This window comes from Octopus bimaculoides, chromosome 3, assembly GCF_001194135.2.
Source record: "Octopus bimaculoides isolate UCB-OBI-ISO-001 chromosome 3, ASM119413v2, whole genome shotgun sequence".
NCBI lineage: Eukaryota > Metazoa > Mollusca > Cephalopoda > Octopoda > Octopodidae > Octopus > Octopus bimaculoides.
In genome coordinates this window covers 128,663,268-128,672,197 of record NC_068983.1, presented here as the reverse complement: position 1 = coordinate 128,672,197, position 8,930 = coordinate 128,663,268, and positions in this window count along the sequence as shown.

Sequence of the window (8,930 nt, the reverse complement as noted above, 5' to 3'; positions counted from 1 at the left end):
GTGTATGTATGTATGCATGCATGTGTGTATGTATGTATGTATTATATTTTTGTCTAGTAAGGATACAGAGCAGTTTGGGGTTGGGGCTTCGAATCTTGCATGCAGACGTTTAGTTAAACTTGATTTATGTCTGATCTTTGTATCCATTTTCTGTGAACGGATTGAGATCGCATGTGTTGTTATGGGGTTTAAATTTTTCAAGAACATTTTCCTTCTTGTATCACAATTGGGATGAAATGACCCCGGAGCACTAATATAAAAGAAAAATTTGATATTTTAGATATTTGTTGATGGGGATCACATCTAGATATTTCCAGAGGAGAATTTTCTCATTAGTGAGGTCCTGAATTTGTTGTCTATGTACCGTCATTTACTCCTTTAAAGTCGTGCTAATTTAATCCATGTAATCCTCACAACACCCACTACATTTTAAAATATAAATTGAGCTGCTTGATGCGCAGGTGAAATTATATTTTAGGGTGAAATTTGACCTAAATAGAGTTCATATGTTGAATCTTTTCTAGTTGATGCAGGTTCAGTAATCAGGGTGTTTATATTTTATTGAGATTGTATTTTTGGTGGGTAATTTGGTTCTAGTTTAGAAACTTAGTTTTTCTGTTACTTTTAATGATTTTATGTGTCCGAGTGCTGTTTTCATTCGTAGGTCGTTCATCTCTAGGCGTGTATCCTGATATTGATTAAACTGCCATTGAATCACACTTTGATATAACTCAATCCATAAGTGCATTTGAATATATTCTCTGAATCAATGATTTTCATTAACACATTTGTTACAGTTTCATTGTAAGAGAGAATAATTTATATAAATATTCTATGCAAGATAGTCCGGTTAGTTTACTTTCGTGTATTAATTTCATTGTAATAAATATAGAACAGAAATAATTTTACTCTGCACAGTTCCAGTTCAATTGACAAGACACAACACCGAAATTCAACACAAATTATATGAGCATATATTGAGTAATAACTAACATACATGATGTTGTATTTCGGACGCATAAAACGACAGGATGGTTATGACTGGTCTGCTTTTGTTATAGGACGGCTTCACTACGTTTACCTTGAAGCTAAACAGTAACCGACCATCAGCCATATCATGATTATTGCCACCACCATCATCACCACCACATCACCACTTCCATCATAATCGTCGTCGTCACCATTGTTCTCGTTGTCATCATTATCATCTTCATCAACAACGACGCCATTGTTGCATTCATCGTACTTGCTATCATTGGGAATGGCACTATTTATTCAATATGTACCACAACAGCTCGTCCTGCGTTCTGTTTACTATCGCAATGTTCATAAATTGATTTTAATCGTTATTCCATGACATAAGTTTTACATACAATACTTGTATTATATTGCATTATGTTTTTCTATTATGTTTCTCGTTTTTATAAAGGTTCTCTGTTACTTCATTATTTTCTGTTCGTCTTTTTTTATTTCCGTATTTTACTTTTAAACATAATTATATAAAATTTAGCAACATTTATACAGAAACAGCTTTCTATTTTATTTTCATGTTTATTACTGTATTCCTTTTTTGTTTCGCCTAAACAACACGTTAAATGTTTAATAACAAACGAATAAAAAACAATCATTGTGCTTTCTACTGTTTCTTCTATTTCTAATACCATTACGAAAAGTCGAGAGAGGAAGAATGGAAGAATAAAATTATGGAAACAAATCCTATTCGCTTATTCTATAAATATAGATTCTGGAAAGATTACTATGAAGTTAACATTGTTTAGTGCGCAAATGAAATTATCTGTAATGTTGTAATAATGGTTGTTACCGGTTTTTATTATCCGAAAAATGTAGTGGATTGAAATTAAAACAGTACGTGAGAAAGGAAGAGAATAGCACAATAATGTGTGTATTTTAGTGTGTGTATAATCACAACCTGAAAGGGGATATAAACAGATAACATTTAACAAATTCATATGAATATCATTAGATATTTTTGTATAAATGTTAGACTAACATCTACCATTTCACTCTAATGTTAGATATAAATACTAAATTAAGTAACAAGATACTGGAACAGGCTCACGCACGTGATTAGGATAAGTGGACAGTGTTATGGATTATATTACAGTGGGCCTTTCAATTCGGATATTTCCTCGATTAGGAAGGTGAATGTATTTTTCCTGCTATGTTCTTAACTGTTTTGTTTTTGTCTACTGAAAATAATTGATCAATTATTGAGCGTAGCAGGCTTGGTTCCAAATATATTGAGGAATAAAGAAATATCATATTATACAATGTATTTATGTATGCCTAACATAGCAAGTGAGGCAAAGGAAATCATATGTTTAAACATACATTGAAATAATGATTGTCAACTTTAGCACAATAACAATGTACATTGTATTGTATTTAGTGTAAAGAAAATGCGCGTGTATATGAGTGTGTTTGTTTATGAGCACACATAAATATAAGCAAACACACACACTCATATATATATATATATATATATATATATATACACGCATGCATATAGACTGACACTCACAAGCAAATATGCATATAAACAAACTCACAGACACACACACGCACATATTATGTTATAATATATTATACTGCATGTCCGTTGGAATACGCCTCAACAATGAGTAAGTCCATAACATGTTAACGAGCTATAAATCAGAGACGACTTTTCAACCTAGCTAATGATCTGTGGCTTTTACACCAACTATTACATAAATCTTTCTTCTTTGTTAAATGCAACGCATAACCATGAAAACCGATATTGTATACATACATGTACTTCCTCAGACCATCAGTATAAAGACAACTTGTAATCTTTGCCATACCCTTACAACTACATGTCAGCTTCAACGTTCCTTAATCAACTTGAGTATGTTAACTTTCTCTGTATCTCTGTTTTACTCTCTGTGTAACTTTATCTTTTTCGATACGATGCAAAACGTGACTAGAAAAATTAAGCAAGCAGTCAGCCAACAATTATATCAGTTCTTAGCATATAGAGATTGGCAGAAATATTGTCCCACGGATGGCAAAGATATATGACGCAATCAATCATAACATCAAAAAATGGAATTATCAAATGGAAATTTTAGAAAAAAAAATGCATGTAGTTGAATATTATACAGAAACACATACATACTAAATGCTTCCATGCATAGCGAAGACATTCTGATAAAACAACCCGAATTGAGATGAGAAGCAAAGAAACCTCAGAGATATCAATAAACCTTTCAAATGTTCAACTGTTAACCAAGTTTGTCTTTCTAAGGCTGGTCCTTTTAACCACACTAGAGTTCATGAAACAAACCGAGTCAATACATCTTCCCTCCTTGAAAGAACGAACGTTTGACAATCATGTAACAAACATCGTCTTTCTGTTGGTGGTCTGAAAACTCGCATCTATTCACAATGCCAACAAGCTTTCAGAATTGTAAGTTAGAAGGTAACTGTGCTCAATTTTGCCACTCATATGTGTCTGTGTCTCTGTGTGTGTCTCTGTGTGCTTTCTGTGTGTGTGCGTACGCAAATATACGTGTGTGTGTGTGTGAACTTGTGTGAGTGTATGTGTGTACGTGTGTGTATGTGCATATGAGCGATGTTAATATTTTATAATACTTTATGTAATGCAGGTGATAGGTTATGCAAGATATATAAGGTGACGCCAATGGGTTGTTTAAATGCATTTATGATATTGCGTGAAAGATTCATCTTATCTATAAGGAGGAAAATAATCCAAAAGTCCGAAAGAAGTATTATATTGTGACCTGATAGGTCACTGTATTTGTAGTTGGTAAAGATATGTAGTATCAGTAACAGCAGTTGGTGGGGTGTTTGTATCGTTGTAAAATGTGTTAGTGATAATATGTGAAGAAACAGTAGGACAAATCCTTGACATTGACAGAGCTATAAATTAAGATTAGTCAGTATACAATTTCGGAATATTCTTTGTTGAAAAATAGCTGTAGGGTGTATTTGACTGTTAGGACTTGTAAAATGAGTTGGAGAAATGTGGTGAATGTGTGTCAGAAACAGAAGGTGTGTAAACGTGACATGATAAGTTGATGCAGATGTGTCATGGCAAGCAGGCCTGAAAGACTAGATGCAATTGATAGACCGGAAGCTTCATTGTTTGAAATGAAGCCATGTGTTTGTGGCAATGATGAAAAGAATTGGATGTTTATATTAGTGAGGCCTCAGCATTAAAAGGTCGAATGGATAGTATAGTTTTTTTTATCAAGTCAATAGCTGCAGTCACAGATGCAGAGAGGCAGAGCAATACTGCATCAAATCTGAAAGTATATCTGCTTCGATAACTTGACTCCGGATGGAATCGGAAGTCTCTGAAAGAACGAGGAGATTTTAGGAACAGAAAGATGAACCAGGGAACATTGAACATAGGTGCAGTGAGGCTAGAAACAATGAGTCTTATTTTACATTTAGGCCTACAATTTTGTGTTCTACTAACTTGGTAGCACAGGGGTACTTTCTATTACTTTCATGCACTTCATTTTGATCTCGAAAAGGAGGGGTCCGAAATTGTTAATCCAGCTGGTATTGCTGTGACCATCAGACTGGAAGCCTTTTATATCCGATCCGAAACGGTCGTAGGAAAATCACTGCTACTGAAATAACGCCTCATTATTAATTATTAATCGGTATAATCTGGTGAAATGTAGATACGGTGTTCAACTCTGAGGCTTTTAAGACCTATCACAATAATCGTTAAAGAACTTTAGACCTGTTGAAATGTTTTTCGCTCCATAAATGGCTTTCATTTCAGTGTGTCATGGACGAAATATTCTTTCTAAAGACAAAATGTGTCACCACACCATAGTCAACTCAAATCGATCGTTATTGAACTGATGCTTTCATGCATTTTTAATTCCCATCAGTAATAAATACCAGAAGAGAGGGAATTCTGACACCACTAGAAAGCGAAGCACCCTTTCTAAGAAATCGGCAAATATTAGTACGTTACAGCACATGTCAGCCGTCTCTATTTACTTTCAATGACGAATTCGTGTAGTAGCTCACGAATTTGTTCCGGCTAGTATGAATTATCGGTAACCAATAAACGTAAAAAGTTAAATACAGATACGTAAATATACGTATCACAAACACAATACACAAACATTTAGTTAAAACCATTAGTCATGTTTACAAATACAAATTACAGCACAAAATATCTCTAATAAACACACCAGATACTGGAACGCAATCCTACAAACACCATAGACGTTCACGAATGAAATATAACCAATATACGTTCTATACAAGAAATTTAAACCCCCAAAACGCCCCAAGAATAATACGAAACAAACTTTAGAAATAACCGCAGAAAAACAATCCCAAACAAATTCAAAATAAATTTAAAAAACAGTGCAAAGACTATCTAATGATGAAATAACAGTCGATTCACAGAAAAATGAGTCAATGAACTGGCGATTAATCATAAAGTCACTCTAGCACAATAATTATAAACAAACAATAAGACCGATTTGTAATAGTCACCGAGAGAAGATCGTAGTGGGGTGAATTTCGAGTAGCCTGATGAAATTTAATATGTTAGTGTGTGAGAATCTGTCTGTAGATAGTCGTTTGTGACAATCTTCCAAGATCATCTTAATGATGAGTAGCTGATCTTTATAACCGTAGGACACACGTTTACATGTTGTTTGCTCATTAGGGAGTATGCCACTTTTTATTAAAGAAATATAGGTCTATTCAGTTTAGACCGATGTTAGCAATTTATACATTCTTGTTAAGCAGGTTATGGGTCTATATTTTTTGGTCCATTTGTTTCTAATTTTTTTGGAAGTAGGAATGTTACACCATTAAATAGTCAAGAGGGAATCATACTAAGTTGTTGCAAAACATTGTTGTAAAGTTTTGTTAGCAGTGCATGGCTCTGTATCAAGGCATTCAGCCAGAAGTTAAGAGTTTTATCCTTTCCTGGAGACTTCCATTTACTTGACTTCCTGTGAGCAGATCTTAAATCCACTACCTTGATACCCTTCCACTTTTGTTCTTCTAAGAAGTCTAAGTATGTACACACTGTATCAATCCAAGGGGCCTTTTCACCGAGTGATATTTTTCTTCTGCGCAAATTTTATTCTAAAATTCCTGCACTTCTTATTTTGATGGGACTGGTATTTCCCTGTCTTCCGGAAAACGTTTTTGGGTTATTTTCGAACATGTTGTTGTGCTTGAAGAATTTAGCGCGCTTTTCATACCTTTTTATGCGGGCAGCTTTAACATACTTTTTGCTTGATGGTTTCTATGGTGGTATCGATGTCAATTATGGTTTTCATACTATACTTTTGCTTTAATTTTCGGATTTTAGTTTGATATTCTTGTCAAACTTAAGGTTTTTGAAACATTCTAGGTCAGACCTAAATAGCTGAATTTGTTGTTGAATACGCTCTTGTCATGTAGGCTTTTGTGGGAATGTTGTCGTTTTCTAATACTTCCATCACATAGAATCTTTTAGTTTTTGCGGATGGCTGAAATCTATAATATTAACATTATTATCTGAAGCTATATCTTTACGTGCAAGTCGGATTTTACCAATTATTTTCAGGTTTTGTTTAAAATTGCGAATTTTTAGGAGAGTGTTGCGTTCATTCATACTGGTTTCTTTAATTTTCAGCCATTCAATCGTTGATTTGATTTTTTAGATCATATAGTTCTTGTTAGGTCAATTTCCGTGTGACTTTCTTGGTCTCTTTGATTTTCATCAGCTTTAGTGTTTATGGTTGGTTCAGAGTGTATTTCCCTTTGCCTATCACCTACATTAACTCTTTCAATGATTATTGCATTTTCACCAGCCCTGGTCTGGTCTATAATTATTTCCACTGTAGTATTTTCCTTAGCCGCAGCTTCGTTCCTTTTATCCTTTACTGATTGTTTAATTTGGTCAATCTCTAATTCAGTTAGTAATTTCTTTTTCATAATGAGTCTTCTGACGTTGGCAAGTTTGTTACTGTTTATGTAGGGTCTTACTTCAAAGTTTTTCTGTCTCCAGTTTAAGTTGGTTTGTACAGTGTTAGATGTATTTGTGGGGAAATATATGAAATGATACAAGGCCATTCTTTCTCTTTTGGTCATTTCATGATGAGCATGGTTGGCCATCTGTTGGAATATTCTGGTTGTTGGGTACTACCCGCTCCTGTGTTTCTGGAAGATTTGGACCAGTATCTGATTTTTGGTACCGAATCTGGTTCATCATTCGAGTATGTAGTGCTTGGTGTTCCGGTTGACGAACAATCTGGTTTATATTTTGCTTTATTATCATTCAGTCATGACGAGCGTTGGCATTAGAGGACGAATCTGCCAGTTAACAGTTACTTTTGTGAGAGAACACCGTCTTCATGTTCACTACATGTAAACATTGTTTATAACGTAGCTTGTAACATATTCGTCTGCATTATTTTTGTTGATAGATTTATCTCCAGGCATAGTCTCATGTGGTGTTTTTAAACTTAAGAATTGTTCACTCTGTGTCTGCTCGAAGAATATTTTTCATTCATTTGTGACACGTGTATTCATATGCATGTATGTATGTCCTAGAACTTTCACGTAGTTATGTAAACATTGGGATGTATGTGTATTCCTATGTGTAGTAAAATGCATATATGATTGTGTAGACATTCGAGTGATTGCTTAATTACTCAATTTATGTAATTACACTTTAGTTCCATTTATATTTTATAATTTATAAACCTTCCGGTGTTGATTTCGAGTGTTTGTTTCACACATGCATCACTGAGGCATCGTGCATAGAAGAAACTAAGCCTCATATGGCAGCAAAATTTCGTTTAGCTGATTATTTTCGTTAAAGGATCTTGGCTTTATCCAATTAGTATTTGATGCTTGATATTGTGCTGTTACTAAAAAACTCTCTCTCTCTCCCTCTTCAGTCTATATTTCTGCAACTATAACGATGTCTTACTAGTACTATATGTTGTAACTATCTTTGAGAATCTACAATGAAACGCTTTCTCCTACCAGTCAGATAATTTCTGTTCTTTTTTGCGCTTTTTAACTTCGTTTAGGTCTATCGTTTTCCTATGTCATACTGTGACTCTAGCAGTTTTTAATGAACTTTCTTCACTATTGCTTACATAGTAGTCTATATCTATTCTGCTTAACTCTATGCAGTCTTCTCCTGATATTAACCTCTTCTGCATTCCTTTCTAGGTAAGAATAATATAGCTACACCGGTTCTATGGTGGTACCCTCCATTTATATTGAATTATTTTATAGTTTTTATGTTTAGCTTTGCTAATTCAGTTTTCATCCACTCTACATAAGCTGCTGAGAATTTAAGTAATGATACTGCTCGAGTATTTACAGCATTCACTATATTCGGATCGTGTATCTTTTACGTTATCATCTTCTTAGCCTTTTTATGTATTCCTTCTTAATTTTCATTTTCTTTACTAAAGTTAGTACTCTGTAAGATTGGAATACTCCTGGATACTTCTAGCTCTCTCCTCCATTCAGTTATTTTAATATCTGACAATATGGTAATTGGATGCCTTCACTCTTGGCTACCTGTTCCCTTGTCATAACTACTATTGCATAGTTATCTATGCCTATATCTTTGCTGAAAAGTTTTACTAAGGAATTTATCTCGTATAAACGCTTCAGATCATCCACGTAGAGCAAATTGTTAATTTTGCATTTCTATTTCTGTCTGAACTGATACGCTGTATATATAGGGGGAGAATTCACAAAAAACAAAAGACGAAAACAGGTGGTGTAGACAACAAACAGATGTATTAGTCTAACGCTCCGGAATCGTAATAGTATTTAATGTTTCGAGCCTATGCTAGTCCACAATCAGGAACACAGAAAGAAACAAGGAGAGAAAATAGAGAATGTGTAGTGGCAATATATATATATATATA